Source organism: Carlito syrichta, unplaced genomic scaffold, assembly GCF_000164805.1.
Source record: "Carlito syrichta isolate Samal-C Ts95f unplaced genomic scaffold, Tarsius_syrichta-2.0.1 Scaffold301567, whole genome shotgun sequence".
Lineage (NCBI taxonomy): Eukaryota > Metazoa > Chordata > Mammalia > Primates > Tarsiidae > Carlito > Carlito syrichta.
In genome coordinates this window covers 243272-262997 of record NW_007245663.1, presented here as the reverse complement: position 1 = coordinate 262997, position 19726 = coordinate 243272, and positions in this window count along the sequence as shown.

Below are 19726 nucleotides of genomic sequence, written 5' to 3'. Positions count from 1 at the left end.
CCCCCCCCCCCCCCCCGTGAACATGTTGAAATCCTAACCCCAGGAAGGTCAGAATGTGACCTTATTTGGAAATAAAGTTATTGCCGATGCAATTTGCTGAGTTACGCAAGGTCCTTAGGGTGAGCTCTAATTCAGTGTGACTGGTGTCTTTATAAAAAGACAAAGGAGCCGGGCTCGGTGGCTCAGCCTGTAATCCCGCGCCTTTGGGAGGCTGAGGTGAGTGGATTGCCTGAGCCCGCGGGTTCGAGACCCGCCCGGGCAGCGAGGCCTCATCTCTACAATAAATCAAAAAATCAGCCGGGCGTGGTGGCGCGTGCCTGTAATTCCGGCTACTCGGAAGGCTGAGGCGGAAGGATCGCCGGAGCCCAGCAGGTCGAGGCTGCGGTGGCCGGGAGCGGCCCCTGCACTCCAGACTGGGCGACAGAGTGAGACTCCAACTCAAAAAAAAAAAAAAAAAAAGACAAAGGAACGCACACAGGGAGAACACCATGTGGAGATGCGGACAGAGATTTAAGTGATCTTCTGAAGCCCAGGAATGTCAACGGTGGCAAACCACCAGAAGCGAGGTAGGAGAGCATGGAGCAGGTTCTCCGTCACAGTCCTAAGAAAAAAACCCAACCCTGCCGACACCTTGATTCCAGCTTTCTGTTGTTTAAGTCACTCAGTGTGTGGTACTTTGTTATGGCAACCCTAGCAAACGCAGTCCCTAAGCAAAGGTGTGGGGTCACAAAACAGGTTCTCAAAGGCGTGGGGTCGCAAAACAGGTTCTCTGGATCCTTGCCTACCATCACTGAAGCGTGGGCTTATTGCACCGATGGAGAGCTAAGAGCGTGAGGGCTATGCCTCTACTCATATTTCCGGGGGGGGGCATCTTTATTTTCCCTGTCCCTTAATTCGGACCCACTCAGCAGCAGAAACTTGTGGGCTGTCATTCCTCCCCATCCCTCCACAGGGCCTTTGATGCTTATTCTCAAGCCGTATGCCCCTCTGTTCTGGTCACTATTGCTGCTGGGCAAACTCTCCCAACACTTAGGAGCTCAACACCCATTTTATGATGTCCCATGGGTTCTATAGTTCAGGGATTCAGGCAGGGCTCATCGGTGTCCCTTTTGTTCCTCCTGGTATTTATCAAGATCAGTAAATGGTTCTTGCCTGGCAGAAATAATGATCTGGAGGAAGTCATGTCTGGTGCTTTTGGGAGATGGCAGGAGAACGGGGCTCAGCTGGGACTGTTGACCACAGCCCTGTCATATAGCATCTGCAGCGTGGGTCCTGGCTTTTCCCGTAATGAGTGTTTCCAAGAGAACCAGGTAGAAGTTTCATGGCCTTTTGTGAACTAACATTGGAAATTACCAGCATCTCCTCCATCCCTCTAGTGGTCCACCCAGATTCACAGGGAGGGTTCAAACACTTTACCTCTTGATGGAAGGATGATTAAAAAAAAAGGATGGTTGCTTAAAATGGCGACATTATTTTATTTTCCCATCTCTTGGGTGGCAACGAAAATGAAGAAAATCTCTGCTTTTCTCCAACTTCTGACTTCTGTGTTCCCCAGACTCAAATGGTGGGTGTGAGGGACCCCTTTAAGAGTACGAATAGTGTCTCTTTGTTTTATGGGGTTGAAACTCTGCTAAAGGAGGTCAAAGTCTGGGTCCACGCAGAGTGTTCAGCTGTGGTTTAGGAAACTCTCGGGGCCCACACTGAAACAAGGAGCTGATCAGGAGGCTTTCACCAGTGAGCAAGCTTCCACGCATTTACCGTCTTAGCCTGTCGCCTTCTGGTCTCCCAAGGATGCGCCCATTCGGGATTTCTTAAAAGCAGCCAGAAATGAAGTCCTTGTCTGGCCTTTTGACCATCTGTGGGAGGCTCAGTGACAGACTGAGGGGTCTGGAAAAACAAAGCTCCCAGGACAAGCAGAGGCCACACCACCAGTCTACACCTTTCGGAGCACACCTCTTTTTTTTCTCTCTTTATTAATTTTTATTTTTATTAAGATGTGGGGTACAATTCAGGGGTAAGTCCATAAGTGGTCACTGTACAAGTAAAATTCGGGTGCCCTTACTGATGTTATGTGCCTCCCTCTGGCAGTGTCCCACTACTGCCAATCTCTTTCTTATAGTATTATGATAAATGTTCAGGGTCCACTTATGAGGGAGTACATGTAGTACTCAGATCTTTGTTTCTGTTAGAGAGCCCTGAGTATTATAGACTTTAAATTCATCCGAGTTGCTGCAAAATCCATACTTTTTGCTTTATAGCTATGTAATATTCCATCATGTATATGTACCACATTTTCTTTATCCAGTCCAATTTTGAAATGCAAATTAAAACCACACTGAGATACCACTTAACTCCAGTCGGGAAGGCCATCATCAATAACTCAAAGAACAACAGACGTTGGAGGGGATGTGGGGAAAAGGGAATGCTTCTGCCCTATTGGTTGAAGTGTAAACTAGTACAGCGTCTGTGGAAAACAGTATGGCCATTTCTAAAAGATCTAAAAATCGACCTTCCATACTGCTCAGCAATCCCCCTTCTGGGAATACACCCAGAGGAACTCAAATCATTCTATAAAAAAGATACCTACAACATGCGTGTTTATTGCAGCACTTTCACAATAGCAAAAACATGGAACCAACCAGAGCACACCTCTCTTAAAGCAACAGTTCTGTAAGCAAAATGTGTTGTGAAAGGGGGTTGGATTCTGTTTGCCTCCTCTGGCTCTTCTGTCTGTTGTTCTAGTCTCTCTCCATTTCCATCTTGGTCAACTTTGCTTGAGTCCCAGGTTGCCTGGATCCCCTGGGAGAGGGTCTTCACTTGCAGAGGGCTAAAGCTATCGAGGCCCATTAGATTCAAGACTTTTTACCACTTGCTTGACCCCAGAACACAAGTGACAATATGCAATTGATATTTGATTTCCATATCTTAGTCTTGTATGTGTGCGTGCACATGCCCATGCTCTTGAGAGAAAGGGAGAAAACAGGCACGCAATCACCATCTACAGAGTATGTTCTGTGAAGACAGGAGCAATACAATATTTTCTTTCACTTTCGAACAAATGCAGGATAGTGTTTTCAGCCCATAGTAGACGTTCACTTAATGTGTGTAGGAAGACAGACCAAAGACAAGAGGAGTCAGTCGAGCCCAGTATGCCTTCCTTATTCCGTTCAGGATTCCTACTGGAATTCCATATGTTTGCTTCTATCTGTGGTGGAGTGTGGATCGGGAACAGAGAAGGGGAGAGATGCCGGAATTGAAGCCTGAGACCTTGAACTACGTATAGACTGACTGGGAGTGAGTCGGTTGGCGGCTAGATTACCTGGGCCAGCTTAGGACACACGTGGTAGCGACAGGAAGAGGATCACCTATTTTAAGTATGGAAAAATTTTTTATTTAAGATTTTCTCTGTATATTTAGGAGGTGCAAGTGTAGACGTCTTACATGCAAACACTGCATCATGGTGAAGTCTGGGCTCTCAGTGTACTGATTCCCAGAATAGTGAACATTATATCCGATAGGTAATTTTCACCCCTTACCCCCCGCCACCTCCCACCTTTTGTAGCATCCAATGTCTATTATTCCACTCTGTATGTCCATGCATCTCTCTTGTTTGGCTTCCACTTCTAAGTGAGAACATACAGCTTTTGACTTTGAATTTATTGTTGTTTTACTGTGTATAATGGCTTCCAGTTCCATTCATGCTGCTGCCAAAGATGTGATGTCATCTGTTTGTTTGCTGAGTGGTATTCCATGGTGTGTGTGTGTATCTATTTATCTATCTGTCATCTGTCTATATCTATCTATCTATTCTGTCATCTATATTTATCAATCCCCCTTCTGGGAATACACCCAGAGGAACTCAAATCACTATGTATCTTTATCAATCATAGATATATCTATGTATCTATCATCTATCTAGATATAGCTATATATCTTCTGTCTATCTATGTCTATCAATCATCTATCTAGATCTATCATCTATCCAGATCTATCAATTATCTGTCTATCCATCTATATCTCTATCTATCTCTATCCACCTCTATCTGTCTGTCTATCTATCATCTATCACTATCACATTTTGTTCATCTAATTCTAGCGTGGAGAAATTTGGTCAGGTGCTCAGGTTCATGTGCTGTTGGAAGAGAGGTAGTGATGGAGTGTGCATGTTGGGCTTTCACGAAGGAAAACGCCTGTTTCTGTGCATTATTCAACACTCACTCTCTCCATGTCCTCCACGGGCCTGCATTCCAGCTGCCCACAGGATATTTTGCCTTCACTCACTTCACGGCAATCTGCAATTGAGCTTTCAGATCCAAAATTTCTATCGAAACTGCTCTCTAAACTTGAATTCTAAAACAGGTCACATTTTCCTAGTCTTGATTTTTCTAGATTTCGTCATCCGACACTGGCTTACGTGCATATTTTTGAAAATAGTTATTTCGTTGTATAAACCATATTTGCTCATTATCACTTCAAATGTCTGTGACTTGAGGGTAATTCTGGAAGCCTTAGAGGTCTGTAGTAAGATAAGTAAGATTAGGAAGTCACCCTTCTAGAAAGCTTAATGTCAGTGTGGTGACTAAGCTGGATAAGGCAGAGTCTGGCAGAGTCGAGAGGCCTTTGTTACCTCCAAGCGGAAGCTGACCAAAGATGATGCCAAGTGGACACAAAAGGAATTTTAAAGACAATCATTTTGAAGAAGACTTAGAAAATGTGTTGACTGACTAGACAGAGGAAAGGAATCTGAAATGCTTTGTAAGGTTTTGAGCAGCGTGATTGTGATGTTACAGCTGACAGAAACTGAGAAGTCTGAAAGGGGATTTGGTTTGGGGAAAAGAGGGTTTGGTTTTAGACATGATAATTTGAGGTGCTCCGGATAAGCACGCACATGTGGGAGCTATGGGCTGGTGGCACACACTCCCTTCCCTCTCCCTAAGGAGCCCCGATATGGTCAAAATTGCAAGTCGACCATGGCATTTGGGCTGAAGGTGCGAGGGAGGAGTGGAGTGGTTAGTGCTCTCTCTTCTGCATGTAGGGACTGTTTCCTCTTTGAATCACCCCCTCTTAAAACCGGTTTCTCGTGCAGCTGGTGTGGTAAGGTGGTGGGCGTTAGGACTTTTCCTGCTATGAAGGCATTCCATTCTATCTTTAAACCCTTTCCACCCTCCACACACGCACACCTTAGAAACCCAGAGAGGAACCAGGGTGGAGCCCTCCACAAAGAGCGGTCTCACCCTGCCCTTCCCTCCCTGCTCCACTCCCCAGGCCTTGACTACATGGGCAAAATTATGCTTCTATCTCATATATGGTCCCACAATGGTGGGAGACCAGGCAGGTGTCTGAGTCCAAATTTCTAGCTGGAAGTCATCTTCCTTTGAATGAGGGATGTATGAGGTGGAGTTCCAATGGGGAGGAATGGTAGTCAAGGACTTGGAGTCCTGGGTAACTTTTTAAATGGAAAATATATAATTTTGCTGGTGCACAAGAGCACGGAGAGGTTGGGGGATCTAAAATTACAAGTTAATGTATAGAGGATAATCCAATAGTTCATGGAGCCTGTGAAGGAAATATGTTGAAAGGAGAGATAAAAAGCAAAAGTAGCTTGTAGCCCTCTAGTTCTACTCTTAGACAGTCAGCAATGGGCAATACATCCACAAAAGACATCTACAAGAATGCTCATATGCCCATTATTCACCACCCCCCAAAATGACATCAACCCAAGAATGCATCAACAGTAAATGGATGAATGAACTGTGGTTTGTTCATTCAAGGGACATTATATAGCCATGGGGATTAATAGACAAAAACAACAAGCAGCGTGGCCTGCTCTCATAAGCATAATTCTGAGTAGAGAGGCCAAACTAAAAAGACAGTACTTACATGAAATTCAAAAACAAGCAAACTTCTCTATGCTGTTAGAGGTCAGGAGAGTAGTAACCCCGAGGGCAGTCCCAAGGAAGCTTTTGGGATTCCTTTCCCCCCTTTATTTCTTGATCTAGCTTAATTTTTTTTTTTTTGAGGTGAACACTTAGGACTCATTCTGTGTATATGCTCTATGTAATACAATTTGAAGAAAGAAAAAAGTCAGAGGGCAGATTTTTGGAAAAAGTGCTCTTTGAGATGCTAATACAAGATGATAAACTAGAGAAGTCACTAGAAGATTACCAGAACTGCTTTGATCAGTTCCACAGATGCTAAGGGGAAGTCTTGAGAAATGTAGGTAACTACATAAAAATATTTAGCTTACAAAGTCAAAGCAAAAATTAATAAGACCAAACATTAGACAACCATCTGGAAAAATATATTTACAGCATTAATGATAAAGAGCTGATGCAAAATTCTGAGAAAATCTCCACTGTTTCTCTACTCAGGAAACAGAGTCATATATATATATATATATATTTAAATAATGTCTATAGTAATAAATAATTGACTCATGTGAGTATGAAAACTCAGTCCAGACCCAAAGGAGTTGATGATATAGGTCTAGTTTGGGTCTGAAGACCTGAGAGCCAGGGCAACTGAAAGTGTAGATTCTGATCTGATTTCCAGTCTGAAAGCAGGAGAAGAGGTACGTCTCAGCTTGAAAACAGTCAGGCAGACAGAGACAGAGTTTCTTTTACTCAGCCTTATATTCTATTTGTACCTTCAGCAGGTTGGGTGGTGTCCATTCACAATTCAGAGGAGGGCAATCTTATCCAGAAACACCCTCAGAGACACACCCCAAATAATGCTTAGCCAAATATCTGAGCATTCTAAGGCCCAGTCAAGTTGACACATAAAATTAACCACACAATTAAAGGCTTACCTTGTTTTATTGTGCTTTACTTCATTGCCCTTTGCATACATTGCATTTTATTCCCTTTTTTTTTTTTTTTTTTACAAATTTTCTGTTAGTGGCAACTCTGTGTCAAGGAGGTCAATAGGTGTCATTTTTCCATAAGCATGTGCTTACATCATGTCTCTGTGTCACATGTTAATAATACTTGCAGTATTTCAAACTTTTCCATTATTATTACATATTTTATGGTGATTCATGATCCATGATCTTGGGTGTTCCTACTGCAATTGTTTTGGTGTCACAAATCATGCCCCAATAAGACAATGATCTTAACCGATAAATGTTGTGTCTGTTTTGCCTGTTCCACTGACCAAGCATTTCCCCATTACTCTCCTGGGGTATCCCTATTCTTTGAGACATAGCAATAAGTTGAAATTAGGCCAATTAACAACTCTAAAATGGTCTCTAAAGGAAAAGTCCCACATCTCTCACTTTAAATAAAAAGCCAGAAATGATTCATCTTTGTGAGGAAGGCATATAAAAGCTGAGATGGGCTGAAAGCGAGGTTTCAGAAGTCACTAAAAGAGTACCAGAAATGCTTTGATCAGTGAGTCAAGTTGTGAACATAAAGAAAAAGTTCCTGAAGGAAATGGAAGGAAGTGTGACTCCAGTGAACAAATGGATGATAAGAAAGTGAGACGGGTTTATTGTTGATATGGAGAAAATTTGAGTGGTCGATGATCAAATCAGTCACAGCATTCTCTTAAGCCAAAACCTAGTCCAGATCAAGGACCTAACTCTCTTCAATCTATAAAGACTGAGCAAGGTGAGGAAGCGGGAGAGGACAAGTTTGAAGGTAGCAGAGATTGGCTCATGACATTTAAGGAAGGACGTCATCTCCATAACATAAAATCACAAGATAAAGCAGCAAGTGCTGATGGAGAAGTTGCGGCAGTTATTCAGAGAATCTAGAGGAGATCATTGATAAAGGTGGCTACTCTAAACAATAGATTTTCAGTGTAGACAAAACAGCCTTCTTTTGGAAGAAGATGCCATCCAGAACTTTCATAACCAGAAAGAAGTCAATGTCTGGCTTCAACTTTTCAAAGGACAGGCTGGTTCTCTTGCTAGGGCCAAATGACTTAAAGTTGAAGCTAGTGCTCATTTGTCATTCTGAAAGTCCTAGACCCCTAAAGAATCATACTAAACCCACTCTTCCTGTGCTCCATTAATGGAACAACAAAGGCTGGATGACAGTACACCTGTTTAAAGCATGGTTTACTGAATATTTTAAGCCCACTGTTGAGACCTACCACTCGGGATTCCTTTCAAAATATGACTGCTCATTGGTAATGTACCTGAGAGAATGCACCCAAGAGCTCTACTGGAGATGAAAAGGAGACTATTGTTTCTATGCCTGTAAATACAACATCCATTCTGCAACCCACAGATTCAGGAGTAATTTCAATTTCCAAGTCTTAAGAAAGTCATTTTGTAAAGGCTATAGCTGCCATAGAGCGTGGTTACTCTAATGGATCTGGGCTGAGTAAATTGAAAACCTTCCAGAAAGTATTCACTATTCTAGAGGACATTAAGAACATTTGGAATTCATGGGAGGAGGTGAGAATATCAACATTAACAGGAGTTTGGAGGAAGTTGATTTCAACCCCTATACATGACTTCGAGGAATTCAAGACTTCAGTGGAGAAAGTAACTGCAGATATAGTGACAAGAGTGAGAGATATAGGATTAGAAGTGGAACCTGAAGATGGGGCTGAGATGTTGCAACCTCATGATAAAACTTGAACAGATGTGGAGTGGCTTCTTATGGATGAGCTATTGGTTTCTTGAAATGGAATCTAGACGCTGAAAACACTGTTGAAAGTACAACAAAGATTTAGAGAGAATATTACACCAACTTAGTTGACAAAGCAGCAGAAGGGTTTGAGAGGATCGACTTCAATTTTGAAAGAAGTTCTACAGTGGGTAAAATGTTATCACACAGCATTGCATGCTACAGAAAAATCTTTTGTGAAAGGAAGAGGCAAGACTCTTACCATCAAGAGGATTAGGACTTGCTGAAGGCTCTGATGACGGTTAGCATCTTTGGTAACATAGTACTTTGAAGGTGTGTACATTTTTTTAGACATAATGCAAATGTACACTTAGCAGATTACAGCATAGTTTAAACAAGCATAAATTGTGTATAAATTGGGAAACCAAAAAAAACGTGCCTTGCTCTATTGTGATCATTGCTTTATTGGGCTAGTCTAGAATGGAACCCAAAATATTTCTGAGGTGTGCCTGCATGTCTTAATATAAATGAGCAAAATATACAAGCTTGGGATATTAATGGTTGACAGTGGCAGATACCATTACAAATGCGCTATATGGTAGATGCCGTTCAACCTCACAGCACTCAACAGATTTGGGAATATTTTTATCAGTTTCAGAGGTGAAGAATTCAGAGTTGGCCAACTTGGCCAAAGTTTAGATGCTCATCAGGGGCAGAAGATTTTTTCCTTCGAAAGACAATCTAAGGAAAACAGCTTGAAACCCGTGACTTCAACCATAGACTCAGAGGCAAGATGATCTAGAACTACAAAGTCACAGGGGAACTAGCTTTTGGAATGCAGAAAAGGCCTGAAAAACCCTAGATCGCAGATACCGGTTTTACATAAAAGCATATGCTCTTGAAACTTGAGAGTGAGGAAAAGTAAATGAAACAATGTGGGTCTTCAGTGGGGAATTCACCTTGGAGTTTACTTTGCTGAGAGACAATAGGAACTCAAAAGAGTTTTGTCTGTGGTTGATCTGAGCACGAGGTCATTGCTCACCTTTTTTTTTTTTTTTGAGTCAGAGCCTCACTCTGTCACCCAGGCTGGAGTACAGTGGCATGCCCACCGCCACCCCAGGGTCGACCTGCTGGTCTCCGGCAATCCTTCTGCCTCAGCCTTCCGAGTGACCGGAACTACAGGCATGTGCTACCATGCCTGGCTAGCTTTTTCATTTATTGTAGAGATGAGATCTCGCCAAATTGCCCAGGCTGGTCTTGAACACCTGGGCTCAGGCAGTCCTCTCTCCTTGGTCCCCCAAAGGGCTGGGATGACAGGCTTGAGCCACTGCCCCCGACCTGCTCACCTTTTGAAACAGAGGAAATGGAGAGATGTTCAGGGCCCTTCCAAGCATCTTTTGCTGTCTGAGAGTCTGATGGTTCCCAGATTAGTGAGATGGTGCCTTGGAATCTGCAGAGAACTCTTTTCTCTCTGGTTTAACATCCTCTTAGCCAGCAGGTAATGCAAAAGACAGCTCCAAGAGCAAAAGTTAAGGATGATGTGAATACAGCAGATATGGTTTCCAGGGTCACATCAGCCCTCATGTATCTATAAGTTCAGAGAGCTCAACAGACCAGAAGTAGTGAAGGACCCACCTACCAGTGAGGACAGTGGCCATTTGAATTTTACTCTGACAGGAGTGATGGGGAGTGAGAAGAGGACCCATGTTCAGCCTGGTCCAACCGGTTCCATAATTCTGCTGTTTCTTCATTCGTTATCAGACTTACACAACTTTGAGGACCATTGGCTGACCCTAGTGTCAAGGTCCAAGACAGTGCGGTTGGGTCAAGTCACACCTATACAATATCAGCAGTGCAATCATAGCTCACTGTAGCCTCAAACCCTTGGGCTCAAGTCATCCTCCTGCCTCAGTCTCCCAAGTAGCTGGGACTACAAAAGCAAGTCACCATGCCCAGCTCTGTATTAGACGATTACAGCTCACAAAATACGTTCCTGTGCACTACCATTTATTTTTTTATAATTTATGATTTCTGTACTAAGCACATGTAGTTCCAATAGGAACACATAAAAAACACAGAAATGAAAATAAGCTTTCAGAAATTGAACTCAGTGGCTCAAAACTTTTCCTCTCCAGCCCCTAACTCCATTAGACTGCAAGGTGCTTAAGCCAGGGGCCGTGCCTGTGGCCTGTTTGCATCTCAGCGCCTTTTGCAATGCCTGAGCTCATGAATAAGCCATTCATGAATCAGGGAGTGTTGTACGTTTGGTTGGCTCAGGGGGTTATGGTCCACCTGTCTCATGGTCACGCCAGGCTGCCTGGAGAGTTGGACTGCACAGCTGCCCTGAGAATGGCTGCATTGATCCCCTGGAAAAGCCAGAGATCACTCTGACATGTAAGTAAACATCACTCCATCCTAGCCAGGTCTTTTTGGTGTGTAAATTTGTCTTATAGGCCATAGATCTAAATTTCATGAAGTGTACACAGAAGATGTTATACGTTTAATTGAAAATCCCTAGTTTATTTTAGAACTCAGAGTTGTCACTGATAAGACAGGATGTATCATTTGCACGAACGAATGAATATTAATATTAACATTCCAAAAATGTAGCTTGGAGGAATTTCAAGAGGAAAGAAATCACTATTGTTTATATGGCTTTGCTATACACGCATGCATACATATGTTTTATACGTATCTATGCATTTCATTTGTGTTGAAATTACTCTTCCCATTGTATGTGAGTGCCACAGGTATTTTAGTTTGTGCCACTTTTACACTTTTTACTCTTGGGAGAGTTAATTACAAACAATTTAATTAAGATCTTCTTACTCATTAATGTTCTAGTAGCTTAGCAAGTTTGGGTTAGCTCAGCAGGTTGCAAAGGTTTAATTTTATCAGTTATCCTCCCATTAACTCATACACCATCAGTACTGTGCTTGTTTTTTATCCTTCCCTGCCTGGGGTACTGACAGGGTTTAAAATATCATTAAAACTACGAATTCAGGAAAGATTCTGTTTGTTACCACCTGTCCCAATGAGGCTTAGATTTCCATTTCGAATCTTTAGGATACAAAGATCATGGATGTCTCAGTGACGTTCTCTCCGATAAGACTAAATAGACAAAAAACGTATTTTATTTTTGATTAGAAGTGGAGCAGTCACATATGGTTTCCATTAGTTTTGTGAAAAATATAGATTTCAAAGAAAAACCTTGTTCTATGATTCTGTAGCAACTCAAACCCCACAGATATAAATTTTGACTAAAAGAGAAGCACAAAGAATATACGACAGGAGAAAAAAACCACGAACCAGATCTTAAGAAAATATTTTTTCATTTATTCTTTAACTTCAAGACATTATATAGGGGCACAATTTATACTTGATCAGAAATATTACTAATTCAGACTGCCTAGAATGAAATATAAGACCTGTAAAATTCAAACTTACTTGTAAGATTAACACAGATTATTATTATTTTTTTGAGTTGGTGTCTCACTCTATTGCCCAGACTGGAGGGCAGTGGCACGCTCACGGTCACCTCAGCATTGATGTGCTGGGCTCTGGCAATTTTTCTACTTCAGTCTTCTAAGGAGCCAGAACTACAGGTGCACGCTACCACGCCCGGCTAATTTTTTTTATTTATTGTAGAGATGAGGTCTTGCCAAGTTGCCAGGGCTGGTCTCGAACCTGCAGGCTTAGGCAATCCAAAATGTCTTGGCCTCTCAAAATGCTGAGATTCCAGGCGGGGCCACCAAGCCCAGCCTAGATTTTTCTTTTTTTTAATTGATCAACTTTTTATCAGATATAACTGGATTAGTAAACAAGGAGAAATTAGCTTCATGGTTTAAATAGTAAAAGAACAGTTGATGCATCACACTGGTGTGTGTGTGTGTGTGTGTGTGTGTGTGTGTGTGTGTGTGTTCTCTTATTAACTGAAGTTTACTAATAAGCATTGGGCTCGAATCTCCTTGCTGTTCTTGGGACCATAGGATGATGGATACTGAGCCTAGTAATGTTGTGTAATGTAATGTAAGGGAAACTGATTATAAAAGGAAAGACATTTAGAGTTTAGTCCTTCCATTGTTTTCAGTTCTACAGCCTTGAAACAGTCTGGGAACATTTGTTTTGAAATATATAAATTCCAGCATTCTGGAATTTTTATCCAGAAGCCATTACATATTTAGATAGAGCATGATAAATTCAAAACACCTTCATAAAATTCATGGGGAAAAAATGGCATTTCTTTAACAACTTGAAAATAGAAATACCTAAAGTGCAGTTAATTTCAAATTAGCAAAAATAGTTATTGTATAAAGGAAAAGAAAAAGGAACAGTGAGAAATGAAACTGTGAGTCTCTTATGATCGTGAGACCTAGGTGGAATTGGAAGACTCAGCAAATAAAATCATACAGCTTTCAGTTAAGTAAGCATTTCAGGTAAGTAATGAACAATTCTTTTAGGAGACATTTATTCCAGCAATATTCATTTTTATCCTGATAAACTAATCATTGTTTATCTGAAACTCAAATTTACCCAGGCCTCTTATGCTCATCTGGCAACCTGGACCCCGGGAACTAAGGTGACAAGGTTTAAGGTCAGAGCCATTTTATGGCACATTCACCACTAGGACCTGGATCTCAGATAACCATATTACTTCCATTCCAGGACATAGTTCTCCACATAACTGTCCTGTGGATAACCATTCTTAATCAGTGACTTTCCAAAATAAAAATATTTTCCTTCATTTTTCCGATGTCTCAAGTCTGAAGACAACTTTTTCTCTTCCAGAAAATGATGCTAGTAAAACTCTTAAGATAAAAGCCACAATTTTGCTCTCCTGATTATTCTGTTAAATGTTTATTTAAACATGGAATCAAAATTGTTCTTCACTCTGTGTGATTTTATAGCCAAGTCATTTTACATGTATTAAAACTTAAGGAGAATTACGACCAGGAAAATCACAATTAGAGATCAGACTTGCAAAGTAAAACTTTGAACACTCATAAAAGCCATTTCCCCCTTCTCTCTATCATTTCACCATCAAAAATGAAAGCAGAGGGTGGCTACTTACTGACGAAATGTACAAGCACTGTGTGAAAAGACAATGATTTTTGCAGCTGAGAAATCTAGACGGAAATGGGCCGCAGTGTGTTTCAGTGGCTGCGATTTTATAACCTAAAGCTGTGTTTTCTGGCAGGAAAATTCAATGCCTGGATCAGAAGTGTGAAAATATGAGGGCCTCCACAGGATCCCGGGAAAGGAGTTGGTGATTCCCACAGGCTTTGAGGCCAGACACTAAAACAGTGGCTAGTTTAAAAACAAACAAACAAACAAAACAACCTTTCAAGAACCAAGAGTCTATAAACCACGCTGTAATTTGTTTCCTCACACTGTCCGGATGGTTTGTCTCCGGGGAAATAGCAAGCATTGTGGCCTTTTCCTGTTAGAGGCTGGGAGTGGTCTGCGGTGAGGCCGATTTCCTCCGTGCAGCCCCATTTGTTTGGGTGTCTACCTGTTGGGGGGCCCTCAGGCTGTCACCATCTAGCCAGGGAGACAATCTGGAAACAACTAGACTACTAATTTTGTTGTAGTTGATAGCAAGCAAGTGATCACGGAAGCACAAAGCAGGAAGCCAGAGTTTTCTTGGAGATGATACTTAAGATTCCTGCTAAAGATACATGGTATACTAATACATTTGCAAAGAACTAGAGATCTGAGATTTGCTTCACAATGACACAGGAAAGTGAGTAAAAGAAGTTAGCTGTTGTGCGGAGCTCGGTGGCTCAGCCTGTAATCCCAGCACTTTGGGAGGCCGAGGTAAGTGGATTGCCTGAGCCCGTGGGTTCGAGACCCATCTGGGCAACTTGGCAAGACCTCATCTCTACAATAAATCAAAAAGTAGCTGGGCGTGGTCGCGCGCACCTGTAGTCCCAGCTACTTCGAAGACTGAGGCAGAAGGATCACTGGAGCCCAGCAGGTCGACCCTGGGTGGCCGTGAGCATGCCACTGCCCCCCAGCCTGGGGGACGGAGTGAGACTCCAGCTCAAAAAAAAAAAAAAAAAAAGTCAGCCATGAGTTGACGTGAGCTGACACTGGGTTTGAGTACACGAAGTTTATTATACGTTGTATCTACTTGGTATATTTGAACTGTCCTTAAGATTGCACTTATGAGGCCAAGGTGCCTGACGAAAGTGGAGTATCCCAGAGAGAGCAGTTACTAGTTTGCAAAATGGAGGAGATTTGGTTCTTGTTCCGGGACCTCAGGACTATCAAGGAGGCACAGGCATGAGCAGGGAAAGTTCCCGGCAGCATTCCTGGTTGTCAATGAGAAGGCCTTTGAAGGGTGAAAGGGGAGTCAAACTGCCTCTTTGCCAAGGATCCCATTCCTGTCACCTCTGGCTCACCTATGAAGCCTGTGACACCCAGGTTCGTTGTCAGAGACCTACTGCCCAGCACCTTGTGAAGACAGCTTGGACCCCCACGGCCCAACAGAAGGGAAGGGTTTGTACCAGGCCTGTACACTCGCCCGGGCGCTTAAGAGAGGGAGCTGCAGTCATCCCACTCTCCTCCTAGAAAATTGCAGGCCCCTGAATTCCGCGGCCACTATTCCTTTGTTCTTGTAATGCTGGCACTCCTGGGCCAATACGGCCAGTATCTGTCAACCCCCAACTGTTTGCCAAGCTCTGTGCTAGGTTCACGTAGGACAAGGTGCTCACTGTTTCTGTCTTTGAGGAATGTAAAGTTTTGCTGAAGACGTTGCGGTCTCACGGGGGAGAACAAGGGTGCTGATGGTGCATGACCTTCCAGGGAGCGAATCGGGTGTACTCTTTTTAAACGTAGCCATTTAGTCACAAAAGAAAGCTTAGTTTGAAACCAGTCCCCCTCTCTGTTCTTTCTCTGCTGGGTAATCTAATTTGAATGCAAGGAAGTCTGGCAGTTGCAAATGCTAGCTGGCAATGGAAGCGCATTTTCATTGACTTCCTGGGTTCTTTGCCTCCCTCAAATATTTTGGATACAGAGAACATGGCACAGATTCTTCAGTTGGTGCTGATGATGAGAAGGACTGCATAATGGAGAGTGTGCCTCATCCAGACAGAGAGAAGTCGTGCAGATGAATGCAGCCCGCCCAAAATGGAGGCCGCGTCCTAGGCTGCCAGGCTGGCGACCACGAGCGGCAAAGACTGTGGCACCCAGTGTCGCAGCGCCAGTCAAAGTCGGCGGAGTCTGCCAACGGAAGACAATTAGCAAGCGCGACTTCTCAATTGTGTTGACAGATGAGGGAGAAAAATCAAATAGATGCAAGAGCTGTGTTTATCCTGCTGCAGTGTTTTGCAATATTATGTCGATTGATTTGCTTTTTGTTCCTGAGTTATTGGGTGGATGGTGCGTGGCTCTGCCTGTCAGCCCGGCAAGCTTGCCTTCACAGCTGCTTGTCAAGTGAGAATTTCTACACAAATCACCCCAACCCGTCTCACAGGGGACATTAGGCCAAGGATGCTCTGTTATGATTTAATGGAAAGGAAGGAAAAAAAAAAAAAAACTGGAGCATGTGGCTCAATTTTCTTTTTATAACAATTGGTGATAGCTTTTGAATGCTGTGATGTGACACTGTCTGCCGTAATTGGTTTTGCGAACACCCCACAGTCCAGGAAGGTAGACCGGGTTGTGTGTGGCTGTGATTTGCTGTCACAACTGACCCTCCTACTAAAATGTGACATGCATGCCCACTGCTGTACGTTGTGTTGCAACACTTTCAAATTAAGATGCAATGGCCAGTCATCAGAAGGGTTTACTGTTATTTGGATGGGAAGCTTCTGAGGCAGCCACAATTGTCGAAGAAAGAGGATTTTTCTTTGCTGTTCGGCTTTGTCCCTATCATTGTACCCCTGCACTTCTGGGCGCGTGGGAGCCTCTCATGCCTCCCAGGGTGGCATGCTTCCCCAGCTGGATCAGTCCTCTTTATTCCACCCTATTTTAAACTAAACTTTCATGTAAAAATGTATGTAATTTGCGGACCAGCCTTAAAGAGCCTGAGGCCTAATATAGAGGAAACAGATTGAGGATAATTCAGGACTTCATGATGAAAACTTTATACGCAGCCCTTTGTATCACGTTTACTTGGGAAAGAGGGCCTTATCCAAAGGGATGATATTCATGGTAGAAAATCTGGAAGCCAAGGCAGGTGAATAGGGAAAAAACTTGGGACCCCAGGATACGGGAGTGTCCCTCAAACCCTATGTCATACTCGGCATCCTTCTCCTATGTGTAGCCAAGTCTGCAAGAAATCAAGAATTATGAACAAATCCTCACTCCCCACTTCCCTACTTATTAATTTATTTTTAAATACTCTGAAAATGGGAGCAGCTGTGGAGTCTCTCTGTTCAGTGTCCCTACACCTAAGCTTCAAGGCACCCTCTCCATGGGATGGGTGTTAAGTTGGGCTGAGAAGCTCCAGAAGGTAAAATCACATACATCTTGGCTATAAAAAAACAAAACAAAACAAAACTGCACTGTCGGCATGTGTTCCTGTATACAAATTTCTTCTTGGTATCACATATTGAGGCCCCTGTGTCCAACTCATTCTCTGGTAGTGAGTTAGTTGCATTGAGGGAGAGGCGTTACTTTCCGGCAAACAACACAGGGGCTGTTAAACAAACAGCAGGAAGACGGCTCAATTTTAAATAAAATTTACAGGCCCAGAATGAATGCCCTTCCCTAAATAACGAACTTACTACCAGGGAATTTCTTAGGCACAGGAGGATTAGAAACGCCAATTCTAAAGTTAATTACAATACATAAACATGTATTTAAAAAGATAATTATTTGACATTATTTTGGAACTTGACTGGAAATTGCTTCCTAAGGACAGAAGCTCCTTCTATGGGGTCTCAGATGACTTAGTACACAACAGAAAGGCATGTATCACACAGCAAGTGGGACTGGTTCCTAGCTGTGCGTTCTTTTAAAAAAACAGTGTTTCCAGCTCTTTGTTCTATCTCTTCTTCCGTTATTTCCACTCTCAAGAGTCTTCTTCTCCTGCTACCTAAAATGTCATAAATATTATCACGGGAGAGACTATGGTCTAGTGCAGTTTTATTAAAAAGTCTCACGCTCTTTGCAGCCAAAATTATCACTGACATATGCTGTTCCCAGTCTGTCTTCTGTTCCAACAGGTTCACAGGGAATCACATCAGTAGCATTGAATGCTTCACAACTTTTAAAAATGCTATTTTATTCATTTCGACAAATATCCATTCAATGCCAGTGATGTGCACGGGACACTATAAAAAATACAAATTGGGTCCAAAAGCAAATCCCTGTCCTCAAAATGCTGATCATCTAGTTGTGAGTGGACACTTGTCTAACATGTCTAACGGTGCTCTAACAGAAAGCAGGTGTTTCAAAACTGTCACAAAGTCGGACTCGGTGGCTCAGTTTGTAATCCCATGCCTTTGGAAGGCTGAGGTGAGTGGATTGCCTGAGCCTGCGGGTTCGAGACCCACCTGGGCGGCGAGACCTCATCTCCACAATAAATCAAAAAATCAGCCGGGCGTGGTAGCGCATGCCTGTAATTCCGGTTACTGGGAAGGCTGAGGTGGAAGGATCGCCGGAGCCCAGCAGGTTGAGGCTGCGGTGGCCGGGAGTGGCCCCTGCACTCCAGTCTGGGCGACAGAGTGAGACTCCAACTCAAAAAAAAAAAACCTGTCACACGGCAGATGATAATTTATGACAAGCGTGATGTCTCTTACAGTTACTGATGTGAAAAGTTATGAAGTCTGGTCATGTCAAACCCTCCTGGCAATTCTGTGGCATAGGTATTTTCATCACCACTTTATAGAAGTGGAAACTGTTAACTGGTAAATGGCAGACCTCAAGTCTTGTAGAGGCCACAGAGGACAACAAGAAGGCAAGAGTGTGTATCAGTCTAAACTCCAACTCTTCCTAGCTGGGTAGTCTCTGCTGCTTCTGTAAACTGAGAATGTGATCCCTACTTCTGAGGATTGTTGTGAGAATTCAATGATGTATGTAGTATCTTCCTGTTATGGGCTGAATGTGTCCTCTCCAAATTCATATGTTGAAATTCTAGCTCCCAACATGATTGTACTAAGAGGTGGGGCATTTGGGAGGAGTTAGGTCAAGAGGGTGTCACTTCATGATGGGATTTGTGTCTTTATAAGAAGAGACATAAAGCTTGTTCTCACTTTGCTCTCTGCCATGTGAGGACACAAGAAAATGACCATCTGCGTACCAGGAAGTGGGCCATCACCAGACGTCAGATCTGCTGGTACCTTGATCTTATTCTTCCCAGCCTCAGAACTGTGAGCAATAAACATGTGTTGTTTGAGCCACCCAGTCATGGTAATTTGTTATAGCAGCTTAAACTGATTAAGGCATTCCTCAAATCTAGGATATCACCGATTGTAAATAGCATCATTCTTTTATAGCTTACTGCAAAGGAAAAAAAAATGTAAGATCTAGAACTCATAAATACAATCTTTTTTATTTCTTAAAATTTTTATTTGTTACTTCTCCAAAAAGCTCTTTTAGACTTCCTTAGACATAGGTTTTCCTTTTTAAATCAAATATGATGCTTTGATTTTAAGAAAATGATAAAAATATGTGGGCTAAGTATTCCTGGAGTTCTTCACATCCAATCTCTCATAGTCACATTTTGACTCAGAGTTCTTGAGGCCCATGTTTTTCCTACAAAATCATCTCTGGGCCAGGAAGAGCAATGAAGACACCACATTTTCTAGAAGAACATCCCACGCTTATGTGTGAGATTTCTCCTATGATGCTCTCATCCACAGGGCAAAATTTGATATTGGAGCATCAATAAAAGGCTTTCAAACACCTACCAAACTTCCATTCCTTCTTGAAATGGTCTGTAAAGTTTTGTCGACTGTGTTGAATGTCAAGGGATTGGAGTTGTCCTATTAGTCTATGAAAAATAGTAAATTAATAGCAACCATCATGTCATGACTACTGGCTGATCAACCATGATTGCCAGGCGCAGTTGACTGTGAGGCGCATTCCAATTCCAGTGACATTAATGTGAAAAAAAATGCGTGTTTTAGAATTCATGATATAGGTGGATCCAATACAGTACTATGCACAATACTTAGTAGTAGATACTTTGAAAGCTACCA